This window comes from Silene latifolia, chromosome 11 (assembly GCF_048544455.1).
Source record: "Silene latifolia isolate original U9 population chromosome 11, ASM4854445v1, whole genome shotgun sequence".
Lineage (NCBI taxonomy): Eukaryota > Viridiplantae > Streptophyta > Magnoliopsida > Caryophyllales > Caryophyllaceae > Silene > Silene latifolia.
This window is the reverse complement of record NC_133536.1, coordinates 199263842-199280992: the sequence shown is the minus strand read 5'-3', so window position 1 is coordinate 199280992 and position 17151 is coordinate 199263842.

Genomic DNA, 17151 nt, shown 5'->3' with positions numbered 1-17151 from the left:
TCACTACATGCTTAGCTACTCTGTCAAGATATTCTCCAAAATGGATCCAGTCAAATACCTCTTCGAGAAACCCGTCCTCAACGGACGTCTGGCAAGATGGACCATGATGCTCTCGGAATTTGACCTCAAATATGTGCCACTGAAAGTAATAAAGGGTCGCGCCGTCGCCGAATTCTTCGCAGAAAATCCCATCAACGACGCACAAACTATAGATACTTGGTCATTTCCCGACGAGGATATACTTCAAACAGATGTAGACTCCTGGGACCTATACTTCGATGGAGCATCAAACCTGAGAGGATTTGGAATAGGAGTGTTGCTCATTTCTCCTGAAGGTGAGCATACACCGATCGCTGTCAAACTCGACTTCGAGGTGACAAACAACGCCGCAGAGTATGAGGCTTGTCTAATTGGATTACAAGCGGCAGTAAGCTTAGGCATCAAAAACCTCCGAGTGCACGGGGATTCATCACTGATCATCAACCAAGTTACAGGATCCTGGAAAATCCGAAGTGAAAGCCTAGCACCCTATCAGGCTAGGATAGACCAAGTCGCTCAATTCTTCGATCACGTAACCTACTTACACCTACCTCGAGAAGAAAATCAATTTGCAGACGCTCTTGTGAAACTTGCATCTTTGATAAACATGCCAGATTACATGATGGAAATGCCTTTGGGTATCGAACGACGGTCGGAGCCGGCTTATGTCCATCAAATTACCAATGAAGAAGAAATCGCACAGGAACCCTGGTTCCAAGCAATCCTGAATTTCAAGCTCAATGGCACCTATCCACCAGATATGGACAAAAGGGGACAGCGCGCTATACGCCTACTAGCTTCCCAATACATCCTAATGCAAGGAGAATTGTACAAAAGAACACCTCTTGGTGTAGTCCTACGTTGCCTTGATCATTCACAGGCACGAAAGGTGATGGAAGAAGTCCACGACGGAGAATGCGGTCCTCACATGAGTGGACCTATGATGGCAAAGAAAATCACACGTCTAGGGTACTATAGGACCACAATGGAATCCGATTGCATCAAATATGTGAGACATTGCCACAACTGTCAAATCTTCGGGAACGTACAACATGTCCCTCCTTCGTTGCTCTATACGATGACATCTCCTTGGCCATTCTCCGCATGGGGAATTGACATAATCGGGAAAATAACCCCAGCCGGAACAGGAGGTCACTGTTTCATCCTAGTGGCAATTGACTACTTCACCAAGTGGGTAGAAGCGGCTTCCTACACCGCTCTTACGGCCAAAAACGTAGCCAAATTCATACAGAACAACATCATCTGCCGATATGGTTGCCCACATGAGATCATCAGCGATAATGGGTCCCACTTCCAAGCCGAAACCGAACAATTGCTAGCCAAGTATAAGATCAAGCATCATCACTCCTCGCCCTATCGACCACAGACTAACGGCGCGGTAGAGGCGGCTAACAAGAATGTCATCACGATCCTCAAGAAAATGACTGACAATTATAGAGATTGGCCAAGCAAAATACCCTTCGCTTTGTGGGGGTATCGAACATCCGTTAGGACGCCCACTGGGGCTACTCCTTTCTATTTGACTTACGGCATGGAAGCCGTACAACCAGTCGAGCTAGAAATACCATCCTTGCGTATCCTACTAGAGAGTCAAATCCCGGAGGCCGATTGGAAAAGGGATAGATACGAAGAACTCATCCTCCTGGATGAACGTAGACTTCGTGCCTTACATAATGTCCAAACATATCAAGCACGTATCAAACGAGCTTTCAACAAAAGGGTTAGGCCAAGAAACATCAAAGAAGGAGATTTAGTTCTCAAATCGGTCAGAGCTCTTTTACCTGTCGACCCAAGGGGAAAATTCAAACCTAATTGGGCCGGACCATATCTAGTCAAATCCATACTCCCAGGGGGTGCGGTTAGAATCACAGACCTAGATGGGAATGAGTTTTCAAACCCCACAAATCTCGACCAACTGAAACGATACTATGCCTAGAATAGGATAAAAACGCGCCTCGCGTAAACCTAAGTGTCGCTCTTGTGGCACTAAATAAACGGCCCCTGGCCCATTTGAATGTCACTATGCTCCTGCATCTTGGAAAACTTGTCATCCTCATATCATCAAACAAACTAAATTTGCACCTCCCGAGTAAGCAAAAGCTCATGCTTATTTTCTATGTTCATTACAAGCTCTTGCTTCGAACAATTATTCTTTTACATTTACTCGAACTACGCGCAAGGGTTTGATTTCGCTTTCTCTAAGTGAATACGTAGGCAATCCTTCACGGGATTCAACCCACCATTATATTTAAAATGTAAATAGAAGGACATTTGCATTGCATATGAAATTCGACAAGAATAATTAAAGAAAATCACAACGGTTTCATAACCACTTAACCTTTTTATTTCATTCAATTTCTAATAATAATAGTACGACAAATAATAAAAATAGATTAGGCTAGGATTCTAAAAATCCCTCCTTTCTTATTACAACAATAAATAATAATAATCAAATAATAAAAAAGACTTGGGCTATTCCTCCATCTTTCCCTTGCCCTTGTCGTTCTTGTCATATTTCTTGTCACGACCTCGAGCCGGGCGCTCTTGCACCACTTCAGACCTAATCACCAACGGTCTTTCTCGAGGCCTGACTCTTCCATTCTTGCCAACCACCATCTCTGCGACAGGAGTAGTCTTCGATTTCTTCGAAGGATGAATGACTTGGAAACCGGCTTCTTCTTCTCCTTCAGTCAGATGCTTCTCCTTCTCTTTCTCTCCCTCGCGCACCTTGTAATCAACGGGCTCGCGCTTCCTCAGTTTTTCGCGCTCTTCCGAAGTTGCAGCCTTCCTCCACCTCAGATAAGAGTCCGACACCCACAAGGCATTTGAGGAGAAGCTCAAGAACCACATGTTTCTTTGGGCCCACTTCATAGCCCACTCTCTTCGGCTCTCTGTAGTAAGCGCCATAGCAGTTTGCGGAACGGTGTCAAGCCTAGGAATCATCTGCTTCAACCCAACTTGCCTCATCAATCTCTCAGGGAAGATGCATATCATAAACTCCAATCCAGGAATGCGCACGGACCTAGTAGGATCCAAAGAAGACACTCCAGTGACAGACTTGAGGTGCCACCACGGAACGACCCACCTGATCAGCGGGCCATCATCATTCTTCAGCTTGTTCTTCCAATAATCGCAGACCCGGGTGAAGTCCACCATGTACAGCCGTGTCCTCATCGAAATCATACGGGCATGATAGGAAAGTGCATGAACTGGGGGCTCGAGCAATCGGAGCCGTTCCATAAGCCAAACCTACCAAAAAACAGGTATTAGACACCCGCAAAAAAAAAAAAAAAAAAAAAAAAAAAAACGGTTGGATTTCCTATTATCCAAGCCCAAAATGATCTCCCCTAGGCATAGACAAGCTGGGCTCCTGCGCAGCTCCATTTGCTCAATAAGACCCAATAGACGGGGATCACCTCGCAGTTCTTCATCAACATGTCCCTGAAAGACATACACATGCAAAGAAACGAAGCCAAATGCTCTCCTCCTAGCAACATAAGAAACAGTAGGGTCGGCCCTGTTGATGAATCGGTCTATAAAGTCCAGCATCCTCACGCCCTTCGGAGTAACGAGACGATCTACCTCGAGTCTAGTAAGTCCAAGCAAATCTCTGAACTTACTCTTATACCCTTGAGCAGTAGAAGGGATGGCAGGTAAATGTTCGGGGTCCCACCCCGCCAATAGCGACAATTTCCTCCAGGAAAAGGACAAATATCACCTCCTGGGAACGCAAAAACATGATAATTTGGGTCCCAATAATCAAGGCAAGCATCCAAGAACGGTTTTACAACCTTAATGAGTTTCAAACTCAACAAAGACCCAAGGTTATAAGCACCCATATCGTGCTTCTCGATGTTCGAGAACTCATTAGTCCATTCCTTCAAACGAACCTCCAAAGTATTCATGATGATAATTTTCTCTTGAAAATTTATTGGGAGTTTTTATGTGTGAATCGACGAAGAAGAGACGGAAGAATTACATGATTTAAAGCTTCGTCGACGCTCCTATTTATACTAATTGTTGTTTCCAAAAATCCGTCAGAACCGACCTGCTTGGGAACAGGCGCGGCACCTGCTGCGCCTCCTCAAAGGGACGCAGCTCATGCTGCGCCTCTTCCCCTGACCTCACTTCGTGATTTCGCGTTTGGATCTTTCCTAATTCTATAAACAAATAATTTCCTATTCCTACGGGATTTTATTTTGGTAAATCCGAGAAATTTACCATGCTTCAGGTTTCCTTAATCCGCGGACGCGCATTTCGAGGCAACATCGGCATTTTCCGCCATTTTTCTCACACTTTTATATTTAGTTTTCATTTTAATTCTTTTTTATTTCAACATTTTACTTAGTCATTTCATTTTCTTAATATTTTTCCATTTTCTAACTTATAGATTTCTCTTTTTCTTTTTTTTCGGGGGTAACCCTCCCTACCGTCCGGTCATTTCCGACAAAATTTTTGCATTTTCACGTCCTTTTGAGTCTCATTTTGCACTAATTAAAGGCCCTATGTGTATATAAAAATGTATGTGTCGCGTTATTTTCTATGTTAATTTCGGCAGCATGACGGCATAAACCGTTGTCTACCAAACCTGTTCAAAAGCTAACCTGCAGGTACAAACAACACAACCCAGCAGCAAAAGGCACTCAGGCCGTCATATATACAACAAAAAGGCAAAAATACAAGCAAACTGGGGGCTTCGCCCCAAACAAGTCCAAATCCAAGTAAACTGGGGGCTTGCGCCCCAAAACAAGTCCAAAAATGTTTCAAAAAACGGATGTCCAAATGTACACAAAAGCTACTGCTGGGCACCCTCCAGCTCGGCAACCCTAGCCGTAAGAGCGGCAATCTCGGCGTCCCGAAACTCGAGCTCCCTCGACAAACGAGCCGTCTCCTCCCGAGACTGGGTCAACTCTCGCTACAGCTCACGATCGGCCTGTGGACAACAATAAATTGACTCATGTCAGTCAATTCAAACAAAACTGAAAAACCAAAGATCAAGAAGTCAAGTGAGGTTCATACCTGACGACCCCGACCACCGATGAGTGCCTCGATAGCGGTAGCTCGCAGCCGGTTGGCCACCCTCCATAATGCCACGAACCGAGAGGGCGCGACCTGCATTTCAAAAAAATTCTCAGCAAAATTGAACAAATTCAATCAAATGTGTTCTTACACGAAAACTATGCAAAATGGGAACTCACCCTCCGAATCGATGCTGCCGTCATCTAGGCCCAGCATCCGTCACAGCCACGTCAAAGTCACGCAGCTCGGAGATCGTCGTCCTCCCGATGAGCGTCGGTGTACTCAAGGGTCTCGGGGTACTCTGGGGGCTCGATGCCCGCCGCCTCAACCTCCTGAAAAGACAAATGGCTCTCGTTAATCGATGATCTTTCGTCGCAATTCTCGAAAATCAAAATCCAACAAAAAAAAAAGAAACAAAAGATACTCACCACTACCGGCCAATACGCCAACCTCCCGTAAAGGAACGCCGAGTAGTCCTCGTCAGGGAGAAGAAGGTCGTCGCCACTAGCACCGGCCAAGTCCGCCTCCCTCTCAGCCTCAGAAGGCTCCCTAAACATCGTCCTAGGAGGATCGACGGGAACCGTCAACGCGCCCCTTCCAAGAGACGCAGCTCTTGCTGCGCCTCTTCCTTTTGTTCCCTCCTTGTGGATTTTCAAAAATCCGTTATGAGTTCGTTATTCGTGGGCCCGTCTTTGGTGCGCCTCTTCCTCGATGACATTTTATCATTTTGGTCCGGCCCGCGTTTTATCCGGTAGCGACAAGATTTCGTGAGATTGTCCCGAGATCATTTTATCCCCGCAGCAGATATTTGTGAGATTGCTCAATTTTTATCCAGTAGAGTAGTATTTTGCAAGATCGCTCACTCAAGACTTTCTTTCTACGACGATCAAGATGTTCCTGGTCGTCTATCCCCAGCGCAGTAGTATTTTGCAGTACTGCTCACTCAAGGTTTCCCCTACGACGATCAAGATGTTCCTAGTCGTCAACATGTTCCCCAACCCGAGTTCGCTTGAGACCGACGCAAGCGGATCCCCAGCAGTTTCTACCGACGTCCTGCTGTTTTCAATATCTCTTGTTTCCCGCGAAGTTCGATTAAATCTCAGGTATGATCTCTTCTTATGGCTGGCGAGCTTCCTTACGTAGTCTAATGGACTTTAAACGACCCTCCCCGATAGTCGACAGACTCTAAAATGTTCCCGACGACAGGTCCTTGGTTCAGACCCCTTGAGCCGCCTCGCGTCGCCATAGTCATCAGGTTGTAATCGTCGATTGACCTGATGGCTATACTTTGACTTTCGCCTTGTCCAAGCCTCAGTGAAAGTGGGGGCTCTGTAGACACCTCGTTTCTGCACCCCTCGCAAACCACCCGGTGATGATTGGGCCGCATGTTTGATTCGCGGAACGATTTGTGACAGTTCGTAAGATTATCGTCAAGTGATTGCTCAAATATTAATGTCAACCTCTTAAATGTCATCTACGTGCCGATACGGTCGTTTTGGCAGTAATTAGAGTACATTCGGAGTCCGGGTCAAAAACCGTCTCCATTTTCTGATAACTGTTAAATCCCGAGTCAGAATGTTCTGGAATGTTCCGGATATTTCTATTCCATATTTCTCAAATTTTATCTTTTGGCAAATAATATCTCGTAATATTCAAAAGATAAATCGAATTATTTCCGTCCTACCATAACTTAAACACGGAAATCTTTCTTAAGCAGGAGGAAACCTCCTGGGAATAGACGCAGCAGGTGCTGCGCCTCTTCCCAGGCCCTTCTTTGCATGATTTACGTATCTTTTTCATATCTTTCCGAGATTCACTTCCAAAGAGTCTCCGAAACCCTATTTCTTCACGTGATTAGTATAAATAGGAGCTTTCGTTCCTCATATTTCTCACGCGAGTGTCCGCCCTTCTCTTCTCCCTTTGCATTCTAGACTTCGTTCTTACTAATTGGCGCCTACGTGCTTGGACTTCCGACCACGTAAGCTCGGATCTTTCCGGGTACCAGCCTCTCCGTTGCATGACCGACCAATTTGACCACTACACTCAATCAATCTAACTAGTCAATCTGTTTTAATCGTTTTCCTCTTTCGAGGGCACTCTTTCCTTGCATTCGCGTCGAGCATCACTAATCGATCTTCTTAGTTCTTCTCGTTCCGTCAACATGTAAGTCTGAGGGTGTATTAATATTCTCTTTATTTATTGTATTTTATTATTGCATATTATTATTGTAAGATTTATGTCGAAAACACCATTAAAACCGATTTCTAAAACCGTCTTTAAAACCTGTTTTGCGGATTTCCAGTAGACAGACGTCGAGAAAAGACGCAGCAACCGCTGCGCCTCTTCGAAGGAGCGCAGCACTTGCTGCACCTCTTTGTGAGGCTGCCGCAGTTCCTGCTTCTTTTCTTCTTCCTCCGTCCTCTGTAATTCGTATCAAATTTATTTCTTTTGTTTTGTTTGTCTGTTAATTCGTTCACATGATAGTTTAATAAATCATATGTATATTAACCATCATCATTAACATGTTTAAATCGTCATAAATCCGACTTAAATCCCTAATAATCAATATTTGTGGGTTTTCGTCATTAAATTCAATTCGAGTTTTAGAAATTCAATTCGTTCATATTGGGTTTCTGGGATTCATTGTTGATATATTTTCGCCTGTTTAGTCATTAATCCGTCGTCGTTCATCATGTTTAGTCTAATTCGTTTAGTTAGTTAGTTTAATTAATCATTCATTAACATCGACCCTTCACATAATTAATTCGTTTAATTCCGTCTCATCCATGTTTTACTGTTTTATGACCTCAATCATATGTAAATAATTCATTAATCACTTTCATCCGAGTCTAATATCGTAATCAATCCATTAAATTAACAATTAACCTTAACGATTTTGCGGTTAAACTACGGCCAGAACTCACCCTTGGAACAGACGCAGCGAATCGCCGCGCCTCTTCCAAAGGGCGATTTAGCCGCTACGCTGTTCGGGTGAGTTCGTCCGAACTCCGTTTCGCCTTGACCTAGTTTAATTAGCTACGTATTAGTCAACTAATATCTGTATTATCACTTCTGTTCTGTTCGTAATTCATTCTTTTATTTCTTTTTCTCAAATTATCCGTTTTAAAGGTATTTTCGACATAAATCGCCTATCCCAATGTAATTAATGTAATTTCCTTTATTGTAATTTATCGCTATTGTATTGCTCTTATTGCTTGTATGTTTTCACATGTAAATGAACATTAAATCTCAACTTCGACCCAATTGTTTGCTGAATTACATGTCAACCGACTTAGTCTAATTCTCACATGCTAGGATTAAAACTTGGATGTTGCATTGCATGCATATAGCCGACGATATATCGAGTACGAATAAACTTCCCTAATCATTAGTAGAGGCCGCTATCGAGGCGGGCGGGATTAGGTGTTCGATCAAAAGAGCTTCCTAATACGTACCCTCACCCCTTACTCCAGATCTCCGTGAGCACCCGTGTTCATTGGCATCCAGGAGAGTCATTCTAGACATAGAATGCTAAGGGTAACGATTGCTTAGTGTTCATGTCACTACTTTGTGTCTTGACATGACACGAGGTATTCGAACGGTTCCAATTTCCCATAAAAATTGGTGGCGACTCCATACAAAATGCAAACGCTTGTTTTCGCTTCTCACCAAGCGCCCCCGTGGGCGGCCCGCTGTCCACACAATCAGGCACCTCTTGACCAGGTGGTTGGATATGTCCAAATTGACTACAAGTGGGTCGCTGTGAGGAGCGATCACTCCTTCGTAGTCCTTCCTTCCGATGGTTATATCGGGGATGTTGGAAGCGGGGATCATTTGTGTTGGGCACAAAGTTGATGGCCCGATATAGCTCGTTCAGGTGCCGTTTGTGCCCATGAGCGGGCCCTCCGTTCTCGTTGCCCCCGATGACAACATGGATCACTCCTATCCGTTCGAAGACGGATTTCTTACCCAATTTGTCGGCGTCGGTCTTTTGGCCTTTGGCAACGTACTTGCCGAGGCTCCCCTTCCGGATCAGCTCTTCAATGGCATTCTTTAGATGCGGCGATCGTTGGTTAAATGGCGGTGTGGCCGTGGTACTCACATGATCTTGGCTCGTGTCACCGTCACTTTTTGGCTTGGGGGTCTTTCCACTTCTCGGCCCTCGCTTTTGCTCGGGGCAAAGACCTCGGCGGCGATACGACGAGAGGGGTCTTATCACTATACCGCCTCGGTGGTACGTTCCCGAACTCCACCCGGCGCCCGTCGAGTCTGTCTCTGGCGGGTTTGTCCGACCGTGACCTATTATTCTCACGGCGTTTTTCATCGGACCGTGACCCGTTGTTGTCACGGCGTCTCTCATCCGGGTTGTCCTCCCGGTGACTCTTCTTTTCTGAGTGCTCGGCCTCGCTGGGGCCTACCCAGCTCTTGTGATAGTCTTCTACCTTGATGGCCTGGTCGGCAATTTTTCTAGCGGCGTCCAAGTTCAGCCCTCCGCACTTGATGAGCTCATTTTTCAAGTCTCCCCTTGGGAGGCCCTTCATCAGCGCGAAGGCCGCCAATTCGGGATTAATTTCTCGAATCTGCTGGACCTTTCCGTCGAACCTCTTCACATAGCTTCGTAGAGACTCGCCCCCCTCCTGCTTGATAGTCAGGAGGTCCGATGTCTCCACGGCCCTTCTCTTGTTGCAAGAGTACTGGGCTAGAAAGGCGTCTCTTAGGTCGGCGTAATAGTATACCGAGCCGTCGGGAAGCCCCTTGTACCAACTTTGAGCCATCCCATGCAAAGTTGTCGGGAAGACTCGGCACCAGACCTCATCGGGCTGTTCCCATACCGACATGTAAGACTCGAAAGCCTCAGCGTGGTCGGCTGGATCACTGTCTCCCTTGTATGATAGAGGTGGTAACTTGAGCTTAGTTGGCACCTGGACGTCTAGGACGTAGGCGTTGAGGGGCTGTCTGACCGCGTATCGAACGACGCGCGGCGATCGGCTCCTCGCATTCCTAATCCGGCTCCTCTCCTCGTAGCGGGAAGGACTTCTTCTCCGACTCGGACTTCTTCTCCAACTCGCCGAGTCGGACTCCTCGGGTTCCTTTGGGGTAAGCCTCGTTCGTGTTGCGGGGACGCTGTCCTCCCATGAGTGCGGGAAGGACTTAGGTCTACCACGCCCACTTTGGGCTCCCCCGGCGACTTGGCTGGGTCAGCTTCTCCCAGTGCTCCGTTCAAATTTCTCGGAGTCACGTTTCGGGCCCTGGTCTCCTGGGCGTTTTCCGCCGCTCCTGTCGGCGTGACAGTGTGAGCAGGCGTATTACTAATTAGGTCCAGGACCATCTTTAGTCTTGCTATGTCAACCACGTGTCCCATGATGGTGACCTGGTTGGCTGGCAGCGGTGTGTCCGGCATTATTGGCATGCCGAACTCCGGTTGGATTACCCCGCCGGTGGAGGGCTGCACGACTCCAGAATTGTTGAAAGTGTCATCGTGGTAGAACGCGGTTTCGTCGGTCACGACTGCGTCTTGTTGTTTTGACATCTTCTTAGCTTTTTGGGTGGGTTTTTGTTGTTTTTTTTTTTTTTTTTTTGGGAATGAATGTGACTAGCTTCTAGTGTCTTTCCCCACAGACGGCGCCAATTGTTCCGGGTGTAATTCCAGAGCAAGTATAGTTACCACCCTTGGCTTGTTGAATGATGTCTTGAGTTGGATTCTCCTTTGGTCTCGATCGTTCCTCACGGCCTCTCCTGCAACAATGAACGAACTGAGGGCTTGGCTTTGTGCCAAGCGTACTCACTCCGACGCTCAAGTCAGTAAACTTAAGAGATAAGTTGTTACTTGGCTGAATGTGTATTGTAGAGAGATGAGGAAGATATTACCAGATGAATAGTGTATTTAGGTTTAGTTGTGGACGAGTTGGGGTCCTTTCCTCAATGAAGGTTGAGGAGTATTTATAGGCTTTCACCTTTTGTCACGTAGTGGCCAAGTGGCCAAGTGGCTAGCGGTGGAAAGCGATCTACCCCTCGAGGGGCCTATGGCTGGCCGGCGGATCTGTTGACTCGCCGCCGAGGGGTCTTGGATATGAGTACGCGGATATGTGTCCCATTTGGCGGTTACCATGCCGAGACCAGTGACGGGCCGATGGGGTCATCGGCTAGATTGTCCAAGTCGTTGACTTTTGTGGATATCTTTGACCTTGCTCAATCATGTTGATTTGGTCGGTGGTGCGGAATATGCCCCATCAATTATTATTATTATTATTATTATTATTATTATTATTATTATTATTATTATTATTATTATTATTATTATTATTATTATTATTATTATTATTATTATTATTATTATTATTATTATTATTATTATTATTATTATTATTATTATTATTATTATTATTATTATTATTATTATTATTATTATTATTATTATTATTATTATTATTATTATTATTATTATTATTATTATTATTATTATTATTATTATTATTATTATTATTATTATTATTATTATTATTATTATTATTATTATTATTATTATTATTATTATTATTATTATTATTATTATTATTATTATTATTATTATTATTATTATTATTATTATTATTATTATTATTATTATTATTATTATTATTATTATTATTATTATTATTATTATTATTATTATTATTATTATTATTATTATTATTATTATTATTATTATTATTATTATTATTATTATTATTATTATTATTATTATTATTATTATTATTATTATTATTATTATTATTATTATTATTATTATTATTATTATTATTATTATTATTATTATTAATAATAATAATAATAATAATAATAATAATAATAATAATAATAATAATAATAATAATAATAATAATAATAATAATAATAATAATAATAATAATAATAATAATAATAATAATAATAATAATAATAATAATAATAATAATAATAATAATAATAATAATAATAATAATAATAATAATAATAATAATAATAATAATAATAATAATAATAATAATAATAATAATAATAATAATAATAATTGATGGGGCATATTTCGCACCGTGACCAAGTCAACATGATTGAGCAAGGTCAAAGATATCCACAGTAAGTCAACGACTTGGACAATCTAGCCGATGCGACCATCGGCCCATCACTGGGTCCCGGCATGGTAACCCGCCAAATGGGACACATATCCGCGTACTCATATCCAAGACCCCTCGGCGACGAGTCAACAGGATCCGCCGGCCAGCCATAGGCCTCTCGGCCGAGGGGTAGATCGATCTTTCCACCGCTTAGCCACTTGGCTACTACGTGACAAAAGGTGAAAGCCTATAAATACTCCTCAACCTTCATTGAGGAAAGGATCCCAACTAATCCACAACTAAACCTAAATACACTATTCATCTGGTAATATCTTCCTTATCTCTCTACAATACACATTCAGCCAAGTAACAACTTATCTCTTAAGTTTACTGACTTGAGCGTCGGAGTGAGTACGCTTGGCACAAAGCCAAGCCCTCAGTTCGTTCATTGTTGCAGGAGTGGCCGTGAGGAACGATTGAGACCAAAGGAGAATCCAACTCAAGACGTCATTCAACAAGCCAAGGGTGGTAACTATACTTGATCTGGAATTACACCCGGAACAATTGGCGCCGTCTGTGGGAAAAGACACTAGAAGCTAGTCACATTCATTCCCAAAAAAAAAAAAAAAAAAAAAAAAAAAACAAAAACCCACCCAAAAAGCTAAGAAGATGTCAAAACAACAAGACGCAGTCGTGACCGACGAAACCGCATTCTACCACGATGACACTTTCAACAATTCTCGAGTCGCAGCCCTCCACCGGCGGGTAATCCAACCGGAGTTCGGCATGCCAATAATGCCGGACACACCCGCCACCAACCAGGTCACCATCATGGGACACGTGGTTGACATAGCAAGACTAAAGATGGTCCTGGACCTAATAAGTAATACGCCCTCACACACGTCACGCCGACAAGAGCGGCGGAAAACGCCCAGAGACCGGGGCCCAAACGTGACTCCGAGAAATTTGAACGGAGCACTGGGAGAAGCTGACCCAGCCAAGTCGCCGGGGGAGCCCAAAGTGGGCGTGGTAGACCTAAGTCCTTCCCGCACTCATGGGAGGACAGCGTCCCCGCAACACGAACGAGGCTTACCCCAAAGGAACCAGAGGAGTCCGACTCAGCAGAGTTGGAGAAGAAGTCCGAGTCGGAGAAGAAGTCCTTCCCGCTACGAGGAGAGGAGCCGGATTAGGAATGCGAGGAGCCGATCGCCGCGCGTCGTTCGATACGCGGTCAGACAGCCCCTCAACGCCTACGTCCTAGACGTCCAGGTGCCAACTAAGCTCAAGTTGCCACCTCTATCATACAAGGGAGACAGTGATCCAGCCGACCACGCTGAGGCTTTCGAGTCTTACATGTCGGTATGGGAACAGCCCGATGAGGTCTGGTGCCGAGTCTTCCCGACAACTTTGCATGGGATGGCTCAAAGTTGGTACAAGGGGCTTCCCGACGGCTCGGTATACTATTACGCCGACCTAAGAGACGCCTTTCTAGCCCAGTACTCTTGCAACAAGAGAAGGGCCGTGGAGACATCGGACCTCCTAACTATCAAAACAGAGGGGGCGAGTCTCTACGAAGCTACGTGAAGAGGTTCGACGGAAAGGTCCAGCAGATTCGAGAAATTAATCCCGAATTGGCGGCCTTCGCGCTGATGAAGGGCCTCCCAAGGGGAGACTTGAAAAATGAGCTCATCAAGTGCGGAGGCCTGAACTTGGATGCCGCTAGAAAAATGGCCGACCAGGCCATCAAGGTAGAGGACTATCACAAGACCGGGTAGGCCCAGCCGAGGCCGAGCACTCGAGAAAGAAGAGTCACCGGGAGGACAACCCGGATGAGAGGCGCCGTGACAACAACGGGTCACGGTCCGATGAAAGACGCCGTGACAATAACAGATCACGGCCCGACAAATCTACCAGAAATGTAAACTCGGCGGATGCCGGGGAGCTCGGGAACGTACTACAAAAAACGGTACGATGATCACACCCCCTTAGTCGTATCGGCCGCCGAAGTCTTCGCGTTGAGCAAGAACGAGGGCCAGAAGTGGGAAAGACCCCCTAGGCCGAGGAGTGACGGTGACACGAGCCAGTACTGTGAGTACCACGGCCACACCGGACACTTAACCAACGACTGCCGTCATCTAAAGAATGCCATTGAAGAACTGATCCGTAAGGGGAGCCTCGGCAAATATGTAGCCGAGGGCCAAAAACCAGATGCCGGCGGGTCAAAGAGCAAGCCCGTCTTTGAACGGGTAGGAGTAATCCACGTGGTCATCGGAGGCAACGGGAACGATGGGTCCGCTCATGGGCACAAATTGCACCTGAATGAATCATATCAGGCCATCAACTTTGTGCCCAACACACCACCCCGCTCCCAACATCCCCGATATGACCATCGGGCGGGGAGGACTACGAGGGAGTCATCGCTCCTCACGGCGACCCACTTACGATCCACTGGGCATAGCCAACCATTTGGTGAAGAGGTGCCCGATTGACACGGCGCCTACACAAACATTATGTACAGAGAATGCTTTCTCGGCCTCGGCCCGAGAGTCGAAGATTTGAGCCCTCGCACCAACCCGCTATACTGACTTTTTCGGGGTCGGCCTGGTACCCCTGGGGTCGGCCGGGGACTGTCGGTGAGGTTAGGCGAGGGAACTGCGCCCGGGGAATGTTATGTCCGAGTTTATAGTTATCGACGGCACATCCGCCCACAACGTGCTCATAGGTCGGGTCACTTTGAGCGAAACCGACGCCGTAATTTCCATCCGGGCCTTGACATTGATATACCTCTCGGACCGGGGGGAAGCACATAAGCTCGTCTCGAAGAACAAGAAGGACCCCGGCGTATGGGAGATACGCACCAACGGCCCCTCCAAGACGGATAGCTCGAAAGCCAAAGATCGTTATTTTTAGCCCAAGCGGAGACGTGTTTGAGCATGCCTTGAAGCTTACCCCCTTGACCTCAAACAACGAATCCAAGTACGAGGCAGTGATAACCGGAGTCGAGGCTAGCGGAGCGCCGGGGCGGAGCATGTCGTGGTGAAAACAGATTCGCTCTTATTGACCAACCGGATCAAAGGAAAGCACAAGGCTCGGGACTATAGGACGACAAAGTATCTAGAGAAGGTGAGAGCTGGCGCTTCAAAATTAAAATCCTTCCGAGATACAAAGACACTCCCGTGTCCGAGATCGACCGAACCATCGGCATGGTTGAAGGAGCAGAGACGAGAGGAGGTGGAGATTGACCAGTCGCACCGTGACCGTCGGTGTCAACTGGAACCAAAATTCAGAGCCGAACTCCTGGACTGCTAAGGAAAAATAAGGACGTCTTCGCCTACTCGCGGCCGAGATGCCAGGCGTAAGCCGGGAAGTAATTATTCACAAGCTGAACGTACTCCCCACCGCTCGCCCTGTCAAGCAAAGGATGAGGAACTCCACAGTCAAGAAAGATGAGGCCATCAAGGCCGAAGTAGATAAACTACTTACGGCGGGCTTTATTATGCCCTGCACTTACCCTGAGTGGTTAGCCAATGTTGTGATGGTAAAGAAATCATCGGGGGCATGGAGAATGTGTGTAGACTTTACCCAACTTAATAAAGCATGCCCCAAAGATTGTTACCCTTTGCCTCGAATAGATAGCTTGATCGACGCCACGGCAGGATACACCATCCGAGCCTCGCTAGACGCCTTCTCGGGGTATCACCAGGTATTCATGGCTGAGGAAGACATGCCTAAATGCGCATTCATCACCGCTAACGGCACATACATGTACAAAATGATGCCGTTTGGTTTGAAAAACGCCGGCGCCACGTATACAAGACTGGTGGACAAGGTATTCCAAAATCAGAAAGGACGAAACATTGAGGCTTACGTCGACGATGCCATTGTGAAAAGCAAGTCTGACAGCGAGCACCTGGCCGATTTACACGAAACATTCTGTTCACTAAGGAAATACAAGATGAAGCTCAACCCAATGAAATGCAACGGTGTCCGGCGGGTAAATTCCTCGGTGTACTTGTCGGTGCGGAGGCATCGATTGCAAATCCGGACAAGATCCAAGCAATCCTAGACTGCCGGAACCAAGGAATCGAAAAGAGGTTATGATCTTCGGCCAAGGGAGAATGGCGGCTCTCGCCCGTTTCATCTCTCGGTCAGCCGACAAGAGCACCCTATTCTTCAAGGTATTGAAAGGGAATAAAGACTTCAGCTGGGGGGAGGAACAGAGCACGGCTTTCAAACAACTGAAAGCTCATCTTCAGACTCTCCCAACTCTGTCCAGGCCGATGATGGGGGAGACGCTATACCTATACATAGCCGTTACCTCGGCCACGGTCAGCGCCGTGATCATCAGGGAAGAGGACAAACAGCAACACCCAATCTACTTTGTCAGCCATACGCTGTTGCCCGCCGAGAGAAATTACCCACTAATTGAGAAAGCAGCCTTCGTCGTCGTCGTTGCCACAAGGAAGATAAAACCCTACTTCGACGCACACCCCGTGACGGTCCTAACCGATCAGCCACTTGAGAAAGCTTTGGAAAGATTCGAACAATCCGGCAGGCTCATCAAATGGGCAGTGGAACTCTCTGGTTTCGGCATTCAGTACAAACCAAGGCCTTCGATAAAGGGGCAAGCACTTGCAGATTTCCTGGCCGAATGCACATATCAAGAAGAGCCAAACCCAGGCATATGGGAGGTTTACACCGACGGCTCCTCCACGACGAACAGCTCAGGAGCCGGCATCCTTATCATCAGCCCAAACGGAGACGAGTTTGAGTACGCCTTGAAATTCACCTTCTCGGCCTCGAACAACGAATCCGAATACGAGGCGGTGATAACCGGAGTCGAGCTAGCTAGGGCCGCCGGAGCAGAACACATTGTGTTGAAGACAGACTCACTGTTGGTTACTAACCAAATCAGAGGGGAGTTTGAGGCTCGGGACGACGGAATGGTAAGGTACCTAGAAAGGGTAAAATCCGACATAGCGAAATTGAAATCTTTCCA